At 42.2% G+C, this 21,556-nt stretch overlaps 1 long non-coding RNA gene across 1 annotated transcript; it reads right to left on the bottom strand.

The window, feature by feature from the left end:
• Positions 1-387: 387 nt before the first annotated feature.
• On the bottom strand, positions 388-21,082 carry LOC109549434 (uncharacterized). Its single transcript, XR_012327355.1, has 5 exons — positions 20,972-21,082; positions 18,558-18,611; positions 2,479-8,042; positions 1,682-1,898; positions 388-884 (listed from the first exon to the last, which is right to left on the bottom strand). It is a non-coding gene; the product is annotated as an uncharacterized lncRNA (long non-coding RNA).
• Positions 21,083-21,556: the final 474 nt, after the last annotated feature.

Here is a 21,556-nt window from a genome sequence, read left to right as displayed (position 1 = left end):
GCAGATACTGCCTGTTAAATAGTTATAGCTTAGGGCCCAAACACCATCAATCTGAAAATTGTTGTCCAGCTCTGCAATTACTCTGAGCTTCACGTCTGAGCTCTTTCTGACAAAACAAGGAAAGAGAAATAGCTCCAGATATGGTGATTCCTGACACTCTTATTTCAGCCTGCTTTTCGTGATGGATTTAATTGGCTTCAGGTTCTTGAAGAACCCACTGAGCATTTTGTCCTGTTCACACTACCGCACTATCCTTCAGAAGAGAATTCTATCAACTCGAGATAACATGGTGCTTTCAATCTTTTCAGGAGCTCTGTTGGGCAGTTAGTCCCGTCTCTAAGTAACACATGATACTGAGGTCTGTAATTATTACTTAATAAGGATTTATTGGATACATCATTTCAAAGTATGTTGTATAGGGGAAAGAAGAACCAAAAGGGTTATGGAGATGGGGAAAGATTGTGATCACACTAACTTAGAGAATGTGACAGCCCATCGTATGTAAAGTTTACATTCTGTTTTTTTTTAAATTAATTTATTTTATTTTTGGCTGTGTTGGGTCTTCGTTGCAGTGCATGGGTTTCTCATTGCGGTGGCTTCTCTTGTTTCGGAGCATGGGCTCTAGGCTTGCGGGCTTCAATAGTTGCAGCACCTGGGCTCAGTAGTTGTGGCACATGGGCTTAATTGCTCCATGGCACGTGGGGTCTTCCCAGGCCAGGGCTCGAACCCATGTCCCCTGCATTGGCAGGTGGATTCTTAACCACTGTGCCACCAGGGAAGCCCACGGTTTACATTCTTAATAACTCCTTTCTTTGGTTTCTTGTCCCTTCATGCCTTCGTTGGTCTTCTTCATAGTCTACCAACATTTTCTACTTCTTTCCTTACTGTAGACATAAGAACAAAATCTCATCACTTTCATACATTGGTGTGAAGAGAATGTGTTTTTGAATAGCATTACCCTAGTTTTACCCTGCCTTTGTTGCGTATACTGTAACAGAGCTACCTGCTGAGATAGCCCACTAAAAATGATGATAAGATTAATAGCTACCACTTCAACTGTTGAACACGCATCGTGTATATGAACTTGAATTAAGTCTCATAATGACTCCATGAGACAGAGAGCATTACTGCCCACATTTTCTAGGTGAGGAAATGAGATACACAGAGCTTGATTTATTCAAAGTCACTTGGATAGCAAGTGGCAAAGCTGGGATTTGAATCCCAACAACCAATACCCCACATCACCTTTTGTTAGGTGGGATTATTGTGCTAACCAGGCCGCCGATGAACCAGCCCGTATTCAGTTACACGGTCTGAGCCTCTGTCACTGTTGTTTTTTTTTTGACACGTAGCATGCATTGTCAAGCACACAGTGTAAAATGTTTCCAAATTAGAGTTCTTCCCTGTTCTCTCTCTGACAGCCTGGTGTCAACACCCCCTACCTCCCGAAATAGCTCTTGGAAAGTTCTTGTAGCAAAATTACAAAAATATTCTTTTCCTCCCTCCTCCACTGTCTGGTTTCCAAGTCTTGGGTTACGGGTTTGGGAGTCTAAACAGCGTGAACCTATGGGATAAGACCCAGTTTGGAGTCACAAAGGCAGTCTTCTCTTTGGCAGGTGCAGAGTCATCCGGCCTGTATCCCTCTGGATTTTCCCTCTATAGAGAGGATGTGGGTACTTACACAACACCTATCCCCCAAACACTCGGACAAATTGCTCTGTACAATAGTCAGCAGTATTATCCAAAGTAGAAGCTGAAATCCTTGTGTGGAGTGTTTCATCGTGGAAAATTTCTGAGCTTTGAAGTCAGGCAGACACGATCTCTTCTCAGCCCCGCCCTCTTATTAACCGCATCAACTTAGGGCAGTTGTGTAACCTCTAGGACCTCAGTTTCCTCATCTGTAAAATAGGAGAAGATTAGCTTTCTTAAAGGGTTTATTTTAAAGCCCATGTCAGCTATTATACATTAAGCACCCAGCTAAGAGGCTGATGTATAGTAAGCAGTAAATGTTCCTGCCTCTCTCTTTGATAATATCCCTGTTTCTATTCCTTCTACATTCAGATCAACAGGCTTTCTCTACTATTCAGATACTTGTCCACACAGAAACTGGCTCATGGGGAGTAGGACCTAGATAAACACGTGTTGGAGTCACATCCACTTCTACAGCCATTCCTTCTGTGCCTAGGGTTGTAGTAACTTCTGGGAGGTGGTGGTGGGTGACTGGAAAATGGGAGACAATGTCATCTTGTGCACAAAGAATTTATTCTCTGATCTAACCATATGTAAGGGAAATAGAAAAGGGTTAAAAAAAAAACTTGGCAGGAAATGGATGTCGTGGAAACGATGTGAACTGTGTAAATAAGTGATGGCTCTACTTTCCCCTCTTGGAGTGCTGCCCCTCCCCCCATGATAGGGAATTGTGTCTAGTTCAATATGCGTCACCATTTGACTAGCTTTGTGTGTTGATGCCATGCCCACCTTGCTGAATCGACCAGTACTGTCCAACAGGAATAAAATGTAGGCCACACATGCAATTTGAGATTCTCTAGTAGCCTCATATAAAAAAAGTAAAAAGAAATAGATGAAATTAATTTTAACAATATTTTTAATTTAACCCAATATGTTAAAAATATGAATCAGTTCAACCAGTAATCAGTGTAAAAATTTCACATATTTTTTTCATCTTAAGTCTTCAAACTTTGGTGTATATTTTACAGCACATCTCCATTTCAACCAGCCACATTTTAGGTACTCCTAACCACCTGTGGCAAGTGGCTTCCATGTTGGCCGGTGGAGAGCTGGACAGTGAGTTCCTTAAGGGAAGGGATAGGTCTTCTATTCTTCTTTATATCTCAATTCTGCTCATCTTTGTGCCTAGAACATGCCTTCTGCTTACTCAGCATTCGATGCTTTTGCTGCATGGATTTGAGTTCCATGTTCACACTTGTGCCCAAGACAGCTTACCTCTATCTACCTTTCTTGCCACCGCTTGAGTGGCACTCTTCACTTCTTCAAGGTTTCCCACATGCTCTCTCTTTTTACCTTGAACCATGAATTGACACCTTCTCATTGCTGGAATCAGTGAGACACGTGTTCACGATGCGCCAGGTAACAGCTCAACTCAATGCTGCCATGGCTTCGGATCTCCTGGCAGACAGCCTTTGGTCCTGGACACTCTGGCAGACACTGAGAGATTGGAACCAGTTAAAAGGAGAGCAGTAGAGAGTGACAAAAGGGTTGGGGAGTTGGATTTATGTGAGGAGGTTGAGAAAGATGGGCCTCATGGGTCTACAGAAAAGACTGAGCCAGGTGAGGTGCTCAGACACATGAAAGGATGTGCTGAAGGGGATGAGGACCAATTATTCTCATTAGCCGGGAAGCAGGGGCTCGATCTCTGACAGGACAATGGAGATTGTGAAGGAGACAAAATTCAGCTATTCTGTGGTAGAGAAGGAAGAAGAGAGCTGTGACATCAAACACACTTCTGTCCAAACTCTACTCTGCCCACTACAAAGTCTGTGACCCTGAGTAAATTACTTAATATGTCTGGGCCTTGTTTTCTCCATCTCTAAAATGGGAATAAAGTTTCAACGTTATTGTTGAAAGTTATGTTGAATATTAAATAATACAGAATATATATATAGTCCCTAGAGCTGAGCTTGGCCTACACTCAAGATGCAAAGAAATATTCTCTTTCAGTCCCTTAGAATTCCATGAGGGTGGGCACTGTAGGGTGGTCAGAAGCAGTCAGGGATCCTCAGACCCAAACTACAGAACCCAGTCTCGTAACTGGACAGCTTGTGGAACTTTTAGGAAGAGGGTTTTTGGATGTTTTTGCTTGTCTCAGAAAATAGCTAAATCATTTTCAAAATTAGAACATGTCTCATTTGTTAAGGGCTCTAAGAACAGGTAAGGAAAGATAGTATTGAGGGAGTTCAAAAACAGGAGAAATCCATTCTGGCTGGGAAAGCACAAGGAGAAGGAAGGAAAATTACCTTACTGGGTGCCACCTATATATCAGGCACTTTCTCATATGCTATCTATTTAATTCTGTCTAATAGCTATCGTTAATTACTCCTGCCTGTTTTTTCTTTTTTTATTATTATTTTTTAAATTTAATTTTATATTGGAGTATAGTTGATTTACAATATTGTGTTAGTTTCAGGTGTACAGCAAAGTGATTCAGTTATACAAATACATATATCTATTGTTTTTCAGATTCTTTTTCCATATAGGTTACTGCAGAATACTGAGTAGAATTCCCTGTGCTATACAGTAGGTCCTTGTTCTTTATCTATTTTATATATAGTGGTGTGAAAATGTCAGTCCCAAACTCCTAATTTATCCCTCCCTCCTTGCTCCCCTTTGGTGACCATGAGTTTGTTTTCTATGTGAGTTTCTATGTGTTTTCTATGCGAGTCTGTTTCTGTTTTGTAAAGAAGTTCATTTGCATCATTTTCTTAGACTCCACATATCAGTGATATCATATGATACTTTTCTCTCTCTGTCTGACTGACTTCACTAGGATGATAATCTCTAGGTCCATCCATGTTGCTGCAAATCTGCCTATTCTTTTAATACACAAGAAAACAGACTCAGAGAGGATACATAACCCACCCAAAGTCGTGCAGTCAAAAAATGGTAATCAGGACCCAAATTCAGGTCTGACTCTGATATCCAACTCAAGTACATACAGTGCCATTTCCATTGGGGCTAACAAATAGCGATCACGTGTCTGCTATGCATGAGACTCCAACAAGGAAGCTACAGGGATTTAGTCCCTTTTAGGAAGGGGATCTTTCTTTCTTATTTTCTACCCGCTATGCCCAACTCTTTGGCTGGCTTTGTAATTCTCATGAAATCAGATTGTCTGGTTTCAGTGTTTCCCAAATATCTGGGGAGACTACTACTAATGGTATGAGATTTTGAGAAAATTACTCTTTTTAAAATTCTCTTTCTATCCTTCTGGAGAGAGTCTCAGTTTGGTGTTGTTCCTAAAACCTTTCCAACATTTGCTCCATTCTTTCTACAGGAAGAAAGAAGAGGGTTCAGGAACAGGGCGAACCGTGTTATCTACCTCGAATTGAATAACATTGTTATAGCCACATAGTATTTTCTATTTAGGGTAACTGACACTGATTTTCCATTTATGGAAATGGTATAGTTTCTTTGTACAGTAAATTAAAACAAAAGTGACTCAATTAAATATATGAAGTCAATGCTAGTATGTGCAGGTCACAGACCCGTCAAAATTGTAAAGGTGTTTCAGAAATGTCTGAAGGTTGGGAAACACTGATCCAGGCCTGTATTGTCCTTTTAGGGCAGAGATCAGGATGCCAGTGAGAAGTCTCTTGTTCGCTCACTGCTCAGACTCACACTGGAGCAAGATCTGCTCTGGGCTTTGGGGATGTGGGTGATAACTTCTGTCCCATCATGGCCACATGACTTTGGGCAAGTCACTCACCTTCTCAGAGCTCCTATTTCTGCTGAATGATGTTGATCTCTGGAGTCCTTCAGTAGTTCCAAACTTTGATATCCCCCCTTCCCTTGCACTTTGATCTCAAGACTTCTAATGAAAGGCTTCGTGCTCCAAGCTTGCAGGCTGGTCGTGGGAAGGAGGGTGATTGGGCAGTGGGACACTTACCACTGATTCAGCCTCATCAGCATTTTTTCTTGCCTTAGTGACTGGTTCAATCGCCACACAGAATGGGTTGGGGGGCAGCTCTTTTGAATTAATATGCCACTGACTCCTTCAGGTCTTGGTGTGAGACTTAACGCTTCGGAGAGTTACTTTACTTACGATGGATCTCCACTTAATGTCTGGTTTTAGTTTACTGATAGCTTCAGCTCTATTAGTTGTTTCCCAAATACAGGAACTATGGTGGCCCTATTTGTCCTGAAAATGGATGTTAATTGTGAATATTATTTGGTAACTTACAAATTCTTTTTAGTATTTTAGCAAGGTTCTCTAGAAAATTTAATTATATATTTCTAGTCTCAGACCTGCAGTTGCCATAATGCCGTATATTACCATGGCCTTAGAGAGCAGGAGCCTGCAAACATTTTCTCTAAAGGGCACGATGGTCAATATTTTAGGCTTTGCAGACCATATGGTCTCTGTTGCACTACTTGATTCAAGTACGGTAGTGTGGAAGCAGCCATAGACAATATGTAAATCAATGAGCATGGCAGTGTTCTAATAAAACTCTACCAAATCAGGTGGCATGCTGGATTTGGCCCATGGGCCATAGTTTGCCAGCCCCTGCTCTAGAATGTATTTACTTTTCTACCCTTTCCTCTATGACACATGTATACACACACATGCACTCACACCCTCAGTGACTCTGTTTAGGAGGCAAGATAGCCTAGTGGTGAAGGAAGACTTGGACTGGTACCAGACCATCCTGGATACTCGACCCAATGTTCTATGAACCATAAAATGAATTAAAAATATGCATACCTTTCAGGACTCTTAGAAGAATTAAATGAGATACAGGTGAAACATACCTGATAAAAGGCAAGTACTCAGCAAACATTATCTACCCAACTGCAGTCCCCACTGTACTCTCCCAGCGTAATATGAAGCCAGAATGGTGGTCTCTTCTTCCCTTTGTTGCATTCACCAGGTCCTTGCAGAACAGCCCCTTCCGCTCCCACAAGAGCCTGGGTCGTACAGATGCCATCACCTCGGGTGCAGCGTGTGGTTGTTCTTGGCTTTCTGGCCAACTGGGCTCCTCTGAGTCTTGGGCGTGGAGAAAATCAAGGAGCCTCTTCCAGGAATTCAGTGCAAAAGAATTTCTAGGCAGACTGCCTAAAACTACACTGTGTTCTTAGAAAGCAGCTGTTGTATCTGTTAAGAGCTGACTATGTGAGACCATTGGCAGGAGCCTTTCTTTGAGGACTGACCCCGAGACTTAAGGCTCCAGAGACTGTGGATGACCATATCACCACCATCTCCATGACCAAAGACCCACACCACCACCAGAACAATCCTGGGATGGTGGCGTGCTCCAGAGCTCTGACAATCGTCCTGACAGCTTCTACCTGCTCCCTAAAGACTAGAGACCTATCAGCTCTGCCCAATCCGAGAATGAAATCCAGTCCCAGACAGGATTTCAGCAGGTGGCATAGTCTTCCTTCCTCGGTTCTGTCACAAAAGGCCCCTGGGTAAGCCAAGCTGAGTTCCGTTCCCACCTTGCTCTGTTTGTACCAGACCTTCACCAAGCTCACTATCTTGGCATCTTTGGAAGTTACAGTTGACAAGAACTTTGAAAATACCTTAGTCTAACTCCTTTGTTTCCTACACAGGAGGCTGAGATCAAGGGAGGTTTTGACACTTGCCTGAAACTGTGCTGCTCTAATGCTAGCACCAGGGCTCCCAAACTTCCCAGTTTGGGGCCATTGTCACAGTGAGGTATTTGAATTGTTACTTGAGAGACTTATAAGGACTTACGTATTGAATAACTTAGAAGGAGTGTTTCTCCTCTCTTATTTCATAATCCAAATGATCTGCCAGCCCCTACAGCTGTATATATTTATGTACATATATATACACAGGGAGAGAGAGAATTTATATTATTCATTAGTTTACTAGTTATCCATTTTATAATGTTGAGGGCCTTCTATGTTTCCAGTGCTGTAATTAGGATCCTTGTATTGTGTGTGTGCATGTGTGTGTGTATGTGTGTGCGTGTGTGTGTGTGTGCGCCCTATGCATGTGTGTTGGGGAGAGTGTGACACAATACCAAGCAATTCAGTTTTCAGGAATTTAGAGTCTCATGGTTTCTGTAGGTTAGAAATTTGGGAAAGACTCAGCTGGACAGACCTCTTTTGTAGTCTCTCACTGGATTGTAGTCAGATGCTGGCTGGAGCCTCATTCTTCTGAAGTCTTAACTGGAAGATCTCCGTCCACGCTGGCACTCTCACAGGGCTGGCAAGTCGGTGCTGGTTGTTGGCCAGGCACCTTAGCGCCTCTCGCAAGTATGCTTGAGTGTCCTCATAGCATGGTGGCTGGCTTTTCCCAGAGGGAGCAATTCAAGAACCTAAGGCAGAAGACCCAAAGCCTTTTATGGGCTAACCTTGGGAGTCACATATTTTCACTTCTGCCATATTTTATTGGACCAACCATGATTCAATGCGGGAGGTGCTACAGAAGGACATGAACACCAGTAGGTGAGGGTCACTGGAGGCCATATTGTAGAATGGCCTCCATGTATTCTAATTGGGAAACGTATGGATAACTATTATAACTCTCTGTGTTAAATACCATAAAAGAGGAAGTATAGAGTATAAGAGAACAAATAATAAGTATAACTAACTTTCTTATAGGGGTTGGAGGGCAGTGACAGTAGTGGTTCTGTTAAAGACTTTCTGGAAAAAATAATATTTAAGCTGAGGCATGGTGGCTGAGTAGTAATTGGACAGGCTTGGGAGTGAGCATGTGGGGATATATTCCAGGTAGAGAGAAGAACATTCTTTAGGTTGCAGCTTGAATGACACTTCCTCCAACACTCTAGTCCCAGGAGATGTAGGATCAAAAGAGAGTCCTGTACTTAAATAAGTTGGGAAAATACAGTATATTTCAGCTTTTGTGAAAGATCTACAGTTCTTACTGATACACTTAAGGTTTGAGAAACTTTGCACTATAGAAACCTTTTAACAGTTTTACCCTAAACTTGTAAGAATATGGGGAAATTTAATATTCTGGGGAGCAGATTTTGGGAAAAGTGTTTTTAGACAAACAGATCAGTGCTTTCAGTTGTCACCATATCCTTCTCAATAATTTCGAGGGCAAGGGGAGAAGCCATGCTTGTTTCCTTTAAGTTTTCTTACTTGAAGAGTAAGGAGCAGATAATTCATTCACTTGTATATTAGTGAACACTCTTTTGACTATACGAGTTGAAATCTGATTCAAATAGGCTTATGTCAAAAGTGGAAAATTATCAACCCACATAATGAAAGGATCAAGAGTAGATGTTCAAGCCCACCTGCATCAAGTTGTTCACATCAGATCATCAGGAATCTGCCTCGACCTTATTCTCAGCCAGAGTATCCCCAGTTGATGGCTAATAAGTCCACCAGCAGCCAGAAGCTCCAAGTTACCATATGCCAGCTGAGTAACCAGGGGCAAACGTGATGTCTGATTGTTCTAGGAAAAGGTTACGATGGATATTAACTGGCCTGGCATAGGTCATAGGCAAAGAGTATATATACAGTGTTACACATTAGCTTGATCTGGGGCAGGTGACATCTTTTGGAGCCAAGAGGTGGAGGGTAACCCTATCAAAAACCACATGGATATAGAGAAGGAGGAAGAGGTGTTCTTCAAATGGTAGAGAGAATTCTTGGAAGAAGGGATCCAGGTAAATCAAAGCAAAATGTGTTCATTCCCACCTCCATTTATTAACTGATCACTTACTTAGTGTCAGTTTCTTGGCTATGCACAGAGAATGTGGAGATCGATGTGAATCCCTTCTTCAAAGGGCATGGAGTCATGGATACCAAAGCATCACCCAGGCTGGGTCACTCACTAGCTGATGACTTCATTTCTACGCTCAGGCTTCCAATTCAAGAGTTCCAACTCATGCCTTAAAGAAGCTACAAATGGCCGCCTGACTCACATAGACAAAATGACAAGGATCTTTCTTGTAGGTGCCAGGGGTCTCCTATAATTATAATGAAGTGTTCTAGTGAACGCTTTGCCAAAAGCAGAGGGAAAGGGCAATTCATTCATTCCGGACCAGTGGTACTCAACTCTCTCTAGTAACACACTCATTTAGGGAGATTCAAAAATACAAGTGCCGGGGTCCTTCCTTCTTAGATTTTGATTTAATTGGCCTGAGGCGAGGTCACTGGGCATTGGACTTTTTAAGTCTCTCAGGCCATTGCAGTGTGCAGCCAGGATGGAGAACCACTGCTCTAAATAGACATTGAGCTGCTTAAGAGCTGTTTGAAGGTGTGTTTTACTCACCAATGCCTCCTTAGCACCTAGAACAGTGCCTGGCATATAGTAAGTGCTCAAGAATTGTTTGTTAAATGAATGAATGAATGAGAGGCTTATGCAAGCAAGACTTGGTGACAAACCTTGGCTTTCCATTTCCTCTTACACACCATGCATCCTGATAATCAACGGGCAAGTTTTCTTTGAAGGGAATAACATACCTCCAAAGTGCAGGTATCTTGTGAATTCTCACAGTAAAGTGGTGAGGAAGGTTTTTCCCTTTTCCCCACTTAACTAACAGGGCACTCAATCAGAGAGCACACAAATGATTTGCCTCAGGGCCTCAGAGAGAATAATGATAGGTTTGTGGGGTCTCTGATGAAATTATTGGTAAGCTGATGGAAAGAGATTAAGGTTGCAGTTTGGAAACATAAAAGGTTAATATAGACTAGATGCTTTGGACCTGAATTTGACTTCTGGGACAGTTGACCAGTGCTAACTCCAGTTCAGAATTGTTATTTATGTTGATGCTGTCTGAGGCCCCTGTCAGGACCAGTCAGCTGCCCCTACCCCAACCATTTCTCAGGAGCATCCAGTGAGATGCAAGTTATTCCAGTGTTTTCCAGATTGACAGAGGGCACTGTATCAACAGTCCTGATCTCATGAACTGTTGGGTTCCGAATTAGGATTTTGTTGCATTATTCCCGAGAGGATGGCTGTGTGCCCCAGGACCAATAGGCACAGCAAAATGTGCTGGTCCCCAAACTGAGAGGAGGGATGCTTCTCTTAGCCCTTCTCTGCTGGACCACTTAGGTCCTTGGTGATTAACTCCCCCTTCCCAAGGCACTTTTTCTCATGGACTCCGGAGCTAAACTTCCTGGTTTTTGCCCAGCCCCATTCCTAGCTATCTGACCTTTGGCAGCTCATTGTACCTCTCTCAGTCTCAGTTTTCTCATCTGTCAAATGGGGATAAAATAGTACCTATTTTATAGGACCGTTATGAAGATTAAATAAATACTTCTACACACACACAAAAAATGAATATCTATTTTAAGATACATGTGTTGAATGTTTTATTCTAAGATATATGTACATCTTAGAATAAGGTGGGCACATTGTAGGTGTCAGGAAATCTTAGCTGTGTTATTGCTGATTTTTGTACATGACTACCCAACACATAGGCCAGCATAACATTCATGGAGCTCAATTCTGTTCTCCCCTCCATGCCTTATCCTAAAAAAGTCCCCTTGGCTAACTTAGCACACATCTGCTACCCCTGTCTTTTTGGCTGCAAAGCCATGAATGGAGGTCTCTGGAGCTGTACGCACTGATGTGGCCGTTCATGGTGGCTCTGCTCCCGATCACCCTTTGTAAGCTGAAGTCTCACGCTGTTCCCCAGAGAAAATCTTTCTTAGCTCTGATGACTGGATTGCAACTTGACTGCACTTGCCATGCTCCTGAGGGCTGGGGTCTCTACCCAGGCTCTCCCTCCAGCTGCTGCCTCTGTGTCCATCAGTCCCATCCCAGTGAATTGTCTCCTCTTTGTGTCCACTCTCCCTTCACTCCCAGCGCTTTACCAACAGCAGTGCTTTGAAGAATTACTTGTAAGTGCCTGTCTTCACAGCCAGCCATAAGTTCCGTGAGGGTAGAGACTATTCCCGTCTTTTCAGTTCATATTTCCCTTGCCAAGCTCAGTGCATGGCACACGACAGATCTAAGTTTACATTTATTAACCTTCTGATGGGGGCTGTGCTTAATCCTGACTCTGCACTGAGTATCACAGTCAGAAAGAGGGAAGGGCAAGAAGAGTAGTTAAAATTAGAGAAATTTGAAGTCATAGGCAATCATGCTACTAATCTTTCATGCAGTCATTCAAATTGAGTCTCATGGATCTTTCCTGAGCTAGGGATCTACAGAAAGCAGTAATGACTCTGAGAACTTGTTCTTAGTCACCTGAGGGCCCTCAGTATCCAAGGTTTAATAACTCAGAGAGGTTCCAAAGCTTTCCCAAGTCTTGAGGACTTTCCTCTCCCTTCCAGATTCACGGTGTCTCTTGTCATCTAGCGACCCCTGGTTGTAACGCATTCCTAGCTCCGGGTTATCACCGGTATGGAGTGTATGTTCATTCCTCCATCTTGATCTGATTTCCATCATCAGCTCATGTGTGCTGCACCTCTGACCCTCATTCATACCTGCTAATACCTTCTTGTCTAAGACTCTAAAGTTGGCTTCCATTCCTGGCCATACTACTCCTCGCTACATGCTCAAATCCTTTCCTCCATGGCAGCTTGGCACCTGCTTTAAAGAGGATACTGCAAGAGGATGGCTACCTAACTCAAAGGAATGTACCTGGTATTCGGGAATACTTAAGATCCAACTCTGAGGTTCTGTATCAGAAGAGTGAAAAATAGACAACACTTGTCACCTCAATACACTACTCATAGCAAGCCCTTGATAAGTCATTTAAAAATGGTGTAATAGTGTACAGTTTTCAAACACGTACACATTTTTTTTCCATTTGGTCCACACGTGTAGTAGGCATTTACAGTCCCGTATCATGGATGAAGACGGAGTCCCAGAGACACTGACTGATTTATTTAAAGTCAACAGAAGTAGAAAGTGACGAAACCTCAGCACGTGAGCACAGAGCTTCTGTTTCCAAAGTTCATTCTCTAACGTTGTTTACACGGCAACATTTGAAGAGAAGGGAGGAAAAAGATAATTTGGGAGGGGAGAGAGTGATCCCCTTTATGACTTTGCTAAAATGTAAGAAAATCCTTAAAATATTGTATCGTTTCCCAAGAATTGACACCACATAAGTTCCACGTTTAAATGTGGGGAAAAGTCTTCATAACCTGAGGCCAAGAAGGCTTGCTTACAGAAAAAATTTCTTCTTTAATTATGCTGTTACCAAAAAAAAAGCATATATTATTACACTTTTACCTATACTGGCAATTAAGATTGTAATCTGGATGACTACCAGAGCTTGTAATGAGATTATATCCCCTATTCAAAGTGACCCAGTAGTGTAATAATGAACGTTTCAGTTCTACTTAGTATGCTCTTGGCCTTGGGGGGGAGGTGCTAAAAGGCATTGAAAGGCATCATATATGTACGTATCTCTTTCCAATTCAGTTGTTCCAGATTTGGAAACTTTTACTGTCTCTTTTTTCTTTTTCTTTTTTTGTTAGTGTATTCCTGAAAGGAAGTACTATAATTTTTAAAAATAATCACCGGAACCAGTAGAGAAATGTGTTCCCCTTTGATGCCTGGGGAGGTGCTTGCTAAAGTCTCTCAGTACCATTATGATGAAAGGTTTCTTTGTTACTATTATTGTCCAGGTTTATTTTAATCTTTTTAGCATGTCAAATATTATTTTTTATTTTTTTAACCTAAAGATGTCCAATTGTTATAAAAATAGACTGGTCTCAAAGCTTCATTGACATTGCTCTTTTGTCTGGAAACCACCTCTCATTTTATGCTTGAATTTCCTATACAGTGTCCACGATAAGGATTCTTTGGCGGGCAAATGACAATAAACCTGTCTCAAACTGGCTGGCTAAAGATCAAAAAAGGTTTTTTCTTTTTAGATACAGAGGTGAACTCTTGGGATACAACCAGTCTGAGGGATAGCTATACACGGGGTTCTCTTGAAAAAGGTCCTTGGATTTTTCTCTCTCCCTCTTCTTCTCTCTCTCCCCTCCCTCTCTTTCTTTCTCTCCCTCTCTCTTAACCTCTCTCTCTCTCTGAATCTCTAATCTCTCTTTCCTTTGTCTCAATCTCTCCTTCCCTTCCTCTCTGTCTCTCTCTCCTCCCCTCCACTTGGCTTTCCTGTGTGTTGCATTCATTTCCGGGCCACTTTCCCTAGGTTGTAGCTGGCTGGCCCCCGGGGTACCTCCACACTTATTTTCTGTCTACCACAATAGCTGTTCCACAGGAAGAGTGCAAATCTTCCTTATGATTCCTGCACAGATTCTGATGAGGACCCTTATATGCCTGGTTTGGAGTATGTGCTCACTTGATGGCCACTTTTCTTTTCTTTTTTTTTTTTTTTTTGATATCTTAGTTGGAGTATAACTGCCTTACAGTGCTGTGTTAGTTTCCGCTGCACAACAAAGCGAATCAGCCATATGCACACACACATATCCCCATATCCCCTCCCTCCTGTGTCTCCCTCCCACCTCCCCATCCCACCCCTCCAGGTGGTCACAGAGCACTGAGCTGACCTCCCTGTGCTATGCGGCTGCTTCCCACTGATGAGGTTCACAGCCATTTCTGAGACTCTCCGCGGTGCAGACTTGGACCGTGGACCACCCTTGGAGCAGGAGTGTGGAACATCTCACCTGAATCCCATGGACAAGAGGCAGAAGGGGTGTTTCTCCAAAGACAAGCAGGACGCTACCAGAAGAAGTGGGATGAGGGGGGCAGTCAGCCTCTATAGATGTCCTCTAGGCTAGCCACCCAGTGTCACCCTGGTTGCTGTCTCAATGAGCTCACCACCTCGTGCAGAACACTCATGGTAGTGTTTGGATAGCAATGCATCTCAGAAAATTCTTCCTGCCATGCAAGAAAATTTTTCTTAACTTCCAACCCTGGTCCTAGAGTTAACCTTTGGTACCGCACAAAACATACCCAGCACGTTTTTCACGGGATAAAGTCCTTTATACATGGAAACAACAGGCTTACCTCCCCGAAGTCTTCTTCCTGAAGCCAAACTTCCCATGTTATCTCATCCATTTCTCACGTTTTAAGCTAGGGTTATCCTGGATGTCTTTCTCTCCCCTTCCTCTGTCATATTTATCCAATCACCGACTTCTCATGATTCTACCTTCCAACTGGTTCTTAACACATCCCTCCCCTCCATTTCCGTTACTACTGCTTTAGTTCACGATCTCACCACTTCTGCCATCAGGGTCGTCTTTCTAAAACATAACTCTACGTAGGCCCAGAACAGCACTCCTAACTCAGGAGTCACCCCTTTGTACATTTTTGTTTGTTTGTTTGTTTTGTTTTGTTTTGTCTTTTGTACGCGGGCCTCTCACTGCTGTGGCCTCTCCTGTTGTGGAGCACAGGCTCCGGATGCGCAGACTCAGCGGCCATGGCTCACGGGCCCAGCCGCTCCGCGGCATGTGGGATCCTCCTGGACTAGGGCTCGAACCCGCGTCCCCTGCATCAGCAGGCGGACTCTCAACCACTGCGCCATCAGGGAAGCCCACCCCTTTATACTTTTTATTTTGTGATTCCCTAAACCTCATACAACACAGACCTGCTATTCAAAATAACCCTTTATGTTTTGTGATACTGTTAACACATTTGCTCCCTTCACCAGAAGGTCAATTTCTAAAAAGAAGGGTCAACGTCCCATTTAGCTCTGTGTCCACATGCATGGGCCATAGCAGGCGTCCAGTTACGCTTCTTGGATTATTAGAGAATGGAGTGGACCCCATCCTGACCGCTCTCCTTTGCCCCCGTTACTCTTGAAATGAGATTACCAGAACTGAATCCAGTATTCCCTGGTGTGCTCTGATGAGTATAGCACAAAATACAATGATCACCTCCCTCTTTCTGGATTCTTTGCTTTTACTAAAGTAACTAGAGATCAAATTAGTGTTTATGTCAGAATCATCATGTAGTTGCCTTATACTGAGATATTTCTATGCTCATGACTAAGGTTTTTTTCCTTCCTCCTTGTGTACTCCAACTTCCACACTTTTTTTGCATGACTGATCCCTAGTTGTTTCAGACTAGTTTCTAGAACCTACTATCTTATTTTTAGGGGAAAAAATGAGACTGAGGGAGAAAAGAAATTTTAACTTTGGAAGTAGATTGTTTTCCATAACTAGTAACTTTATCTGTCTCTGTCAAGGGGTCTTCACTGATTTTTTGGTATTTTTTATTTAAATCCACTTCCTTCTTGTTCTATAACAGTTGTTCCCAACTGTGTTCATGTGTGGTGGGGATAGGGGAGAATTTTCTCTCCCAGGGAACATTTGGAAATGTTTGAGGACAGTTCTCATTGTCACAATATGTGTGTGGGTATGTGTGTGTGCGTGTGTGTGTGTGTGGGGTGCTATTGGCATCTTGTGGCCATCATACAGTTCTATGACAGCAGTATGCACCAATTCTTATGATAACTCAGCAAAAGATACCTAACACAGCCAGGAATGTTGGGAAGGATGCTTGCAGAAAGTGGTATTTGAACTGAATCTTGGCAAGGGGAAGAAGGAGCAAGACAAGATTTTGGAAAGAGAAAATTGTACCATCAGAGATGAGGAGAAACGGGTTGCAGAAGGCAGTTAGCACTTCCTGGTCCCTTAAAGGCTTGAGCAGAAGCTTGGTTCAAAGACAGGCCATTCCCTGGCTCATCCGTGCCCCTGGGGAATCTGGATCCCTTTGCATATGTGGGTTCTAGGGGAGCACACTCCTATTACTCTTTAGAGCATTCAAGATTCTCAGGAACTTTCTCTTTTTGTCCATCAGATTCAGTCAGCGGTTACCGAACACCTTCTATGAGCCAGACATTTTGCTAGTTATGTTACATCCATTACTTCACTGGCCTTCCATAACAACCCTCTGAGCTATATCTTGGATTAGAGATAGCCAGGTATCCTCCAATTTCCATTCTCCATTTTCATACAGAGGTAAAGCCTCCCATCCTGTCCAGAATAACACTAAATTTTCCAGCCTCCCTTGCAGATGTATGTGGCCACATGACTAAGTTCTGGCCAATGGGATGTGAGCTGGAGTACTGTCTAGAAGCTTCCTTAATAGAGATCTGGTGTAGATGCTTTACTTCTTTTTCTTTATGCACTTATTTCCATTGGATTGAATGTGGGTTTGAAGGCTGGTGTTGCAGCAGCCTTTTTAGACTATGAGGCCATCTTGGAATTAGAGGCTCATTGCATGGAAACAAAAAGAGATAGAATGAACCTAGGCTTGGAAATTTCTGTGGAGCTGAGCTGCCATCAGTCTTCAACTGTCTACCTCTGGATCTTTTACAAATTAGAGAAACAAACTTCTGTCTTGTAGAGACCACTCTTATTTTTGTGTCTCTGTCACTTTCAGCTGAACTGATCATCTTCATTTTACAGAGGAGAAAAGTGAAGCTCAGGGAAATCAAAGTATCTGTCAACAATGACCATAATAATAAATGTTTCAGACATAGGTATTCTGATTTTAAGACCAAGGCTCTTGTCACTATTGCAGACTGTTTCACTTGCTGTGATTTTTTTTTCCTATTCTGCTTTAATTAAATTATGATTGACCCAGAAGTCCTTTAATGTTGATCTGATTTAACTCTAATTTTCAGAAAATGGCTCTTGGGTTTCTTTACTTCAGAAATCAAGGCACTGAAAGATTACTAGGACAATAGGATAAAGAACATTCATTAGGCACCATGACAGTAAATTTCACTATCTTCATTTTGTAGTACAATCTATTGTTTATCCAATCATCTCTTAATTAATTAGCAATTAAGGTTACTAAGAATGTGAAGATGCCCATTAATAAAGCTTGGCAAATTACTCTCATGGTCTGAGGAAAGTTGAATTTCAGTCATCTCTTTTTTTTTCAGTCAAAATCAGTTACTTTTCCCATTATAATTTGCTGTTCATTTTTGCCAGTAATACTCAATATGGCAAATAACCTTGACAAAGAGCTTGACCCATGTCTTTGTCCTATAGCTTACATCATGAGCTTCCTTGATGACCTTGAGTCATACGCTAATCTGAATTGCTAGTTCAGATGACACCCAAAATAACTGGGTAGTCAAATGAGATAAATTATTTTATCCTATCTTAGGACAAAATCATATTTGCATAGAATAATAAGGACCTAAGAATTTGCTCTCCCCAATGTCCTCACTTTGGAGAAATACAAAACAACAAACAAAAGACACAAAGAAAGAAAATCAGAGTGTGTCAAATATTTTAAATGGCTGGCCACCCAAATTGGCCTCTATTTTAGTTAAATTGCATAGACATAACCCTGCTTTCCATTTTATTTAAATAAGCTCTAAAATGCAGTCGCCACAGGCTAAGGGAAGCAATGCACCACGGGAAATGAGATTAAAGTGTGTTCCATGAGATCTCAGCAGGGGTCCTTATGCAAAATATATTGACCAAAGCACAGATCTTTCCTCTCAACCCTCTTTGATCAGCCATGTGGACTCTGACCCAGTTAGACTGTGTTAGTCATGATCCAATTTCAGACTAGACAAGCTAGAGTCTTCTTTGACATTCTCGTTCCTCATCTTCTTGTCCCAAGAGCAAGCCTTTCTCAGTGTCTTGGCTTATATGACTTTCTCCAAATGGAAACACTTCCACCCTTGCCCAATCCAAATCTGACTCTTACTCTGAGGGTCTTTCAGATGAAGTAAGTGGAAAGTAGGTGGCTGTGTAATTCTAAACTTTTGCTCACTTTTCTGGCTCTGGGCATGGTCAGACAGAATGTGCCTGCTGATACTGGACAAGGATTCTGTGGCTAGAGTGGAATTACAATGCCATTGACACAGACTGGCTAGAAGGTGAGATAAATATCAGTTGGTTATTTACTCTGTAAAATTTAGAGGTCCGGGGTTTATTAATATTTGAGGGTATTTCTGCCCTCTATCTCTTACCTTAATGCCCGTCTGTTTGAGATTCTCAGGTTGATCTCCTTGTATGTGTGATTCCTAAAAAGAGAAGGTACACACCCATTAGAATGCCAAAAATCCCAAACACTGACAACACCAAATGCTGATGAGGATGTAGAGCAACAGGAACTCTCATTCATCACTGTTGAGAGTGTCAATTGGTACAGCCACATTGGAAGACAGTTGTGCAGTTTCTTGTAAAGCTAAACATACTCTTACTATGCAATCCAGCAATTTTGCTCCTTGGTATTTACACAAAAGAGTTGAAAATATATGTCCATACAAAACCTGAAGAAGGATGTTTACAGCAGCTTTATTCATTATTGCCAAGACTTGGAAGCAAATAAGAAGTCCTTCAACATGTAGATGGATAGACTGTGATACCTCCAGATAATGGAACATTATTCAGTACTATCGAGAGATGAGCTACCAAGGCACAGAAATACATGGGTGTGTGTGGGGGTACTTTAAATGCATGTTGCTAAGTGAAAGAAGCAAATCTGAAAAGGCTACATACTGAATGATTCTAACTATATGACATTCTGGAAAAAGCAAAATTATGAAGACAGTAAAAAGATCAATGATTACTAAGAGTTGGGGGGAAGGAAGGATGAATACGTGGAACACAGAGGAAATTTAGGGCAGTGAAACTATTCTGTGTGATACTATAATGATGGAATACATGTCATTATACATTTTCCAAAACAATGAAAGTGCAATACTAAGAGTGAACCTTAATGTAAACTATGGACTTTGGGTGAGAAAGATGTGTCACTGTAAGTTCATAGATTGTAACAATGTACCCCTCTGGTGTGGGAAGTTGATAAGGAGGAGGACGTGGGTGTGTTGGGCTGGAGTATATGGGAGCCTTCTGTACTTTTCACTTAATTTTGCTGTGAACCTAAAACTCCTCAAAAAAAAATTTTTTTTTTAAAAAGAGAGGAAAACATTTTTGTACCTACAATGTTTCAGGTATTGTGGTGGACACTTTGCACACACTACCTCATTGATCCTTTCAAAAGCCTTGAGTAGCAGATTAAGGATTTTAGGCTCAGAAAATTTAAGTGATTTTTTTCAAGGTCATAGAAAAAATAAGCAACAGAAAAGAGATATGAATGCATGACTGTCAGGCTCCATTCAATCATCGTAGCCCCTCAAACCATGAAGCTTGAAAAAAACATCCCTCATCTTCCACTCTGCTCCCCACCAGTAAGAGTCTGCTTCACTACATGACAAGGTGGATCCATGGTCCATTGTGACTTACAAACAGCAGCCGGAAACTGGTACCTGAGAAGTCTTATAAAAATCAGTCTGGCTTTTTCCCTTCCTCATGATTGCACCCAGGATAATTATAACAGCCCTTTGTCTGTGGAAATTGACATCAAAGGTCCTGACAAAGAGTATCTCTGGTGGGAACTATGATTATCCTCATTTTATGACTGGAGAAACTGAGGAATGGATTTGCTAAGTGGATTGCCCAAGGTCAGCTGGTGAGTCAGGGAACTGAGTCGACATCTGTTGGACTCCCAGGCTACATACAAGCCGTAATCCTGCTCTTGGCTCCAAACATCTGCCGTGTTCATTAGACTAATATTACCATTCCCTGGGTAGAAATTAAGGGATTAAATGTAGCCAGATGACAGCATCTGTATCGCTGTGAGGCCCATAGGAAAGAAAACTCTGTCTCTCTGCAAAACAGGTCACCAGACCTACTGTTTTGCTTAAGATTCTGGAGTAGGGATTGTGGGAATGAAATCACACCAACTCAAGAAATCCTCAACCACAATCATCAGTGGCCATTTTTCTCCTCCAGAGGGGGTCAGCTTTCTGGACATGTAGGAACCCAAGACCACCTTGCTTTTGACCAACACTTTGCTTTTGAAGCACACCAAGGTACACACCACCGTGTAGAGAGGAAGAGGCAGAAACTTCAATGTGTTGGAAGATGGAGCTGGCTTTGTAATCTTCATTCACGATCTGGAGTTGTGTTTGAGAGAGGGCAGTATGACTTGCCCTGCGTGGAATTTGCATATCTGAACATTAATGAAGCATGTATATGTTGAGTGGTTTAATGTGTTAGTTAATGCGGAATTCTAGAGTTTTGGTCACAAGACAGGTTATACGACAGAAGCTTGTCTTTAAGACTCAAAGCTATATAAAATACATTTGCTAGGATTCTGTTCCCAGCTGGGGAGGGAGACTGCCAGGCAAATAAATCTCACTGTGCAGAGAAACTAGCCTCCTGTAGTCCTGGGCCAAGGAGTGAGAACAAGGCTGTCATAGTCAACCCATGAAGTCTGGAGACTTAAATGTCTCCTTGAAAGGGAGCTGGAAAAGGCTAGTCTGAATCGATCTAGATATGAGATCCCAGGTGGCAATCAACTCTTTTTGTTACTTACTAGTTAGATGCTGTTTCACTCTGCCTGCAAAATTCTCCTCATCCCTCAAATGTCATCTTCTCTGAAGTCTTTGTTTTAAGGTGGAATTAAATTCTCCCTCTCCCATGCCCCTTTCAGCACTTTGTTATTTCCACAGTTGTGGTACCTGTCACAGTCCTGCATTGCCTGTTTATGACATCTCTGTCTCCATCATAAGACTGTGAGCTCCTTACATAGCACACCCCATTTAGACTAGAGCATATGGAATCAATAAATCTGTGTGGTATTGACTTGGCTAAACAAAAACCACGTGGGAGATCCCTGGTGCTGTCTTAGGTTCTCACCCAGCTCTGGTTCTACTCTGATCTCTGCCCATCTTCTATTTGGATTTTCCTGTCACTTGTATCTTTAAGGGTCTGTACAAGTACCCAGTGGCATATGCTAATTCTGTAATTGGGGAGAGTTCCAGAAAGTGACTATTTATATAAATGTGTGAAGCCACAGTATACCTGTGCAGTATCCTGAGCTAGCACAGTGGGGCCGTGTTATCTCATGGCCTGAACAAGTGAGGTGTGTTTTAGGACATGGAGAGAGAGCATCTCCAGA

This window comes from Tursiops truncatus, chromosome 17 (genome assembly GCF_011762595.2).
Source record: "Tursiops truncatus isolate mTurTru1 chromosome 17, mTurTru1.mat.Y, whole genome shotgun sequence".
NCBI lineage: Eukaryota > Metazoa > Chordata > Mammalia > Artiodactyla > Delphinidae > Tursiops > Tursiops truncatus.
The sequence above is the reverse complement of the archived record's forward strand: the minus strand, read 5'-3'. Positions and strand labels throughout refer to the sequence as shown.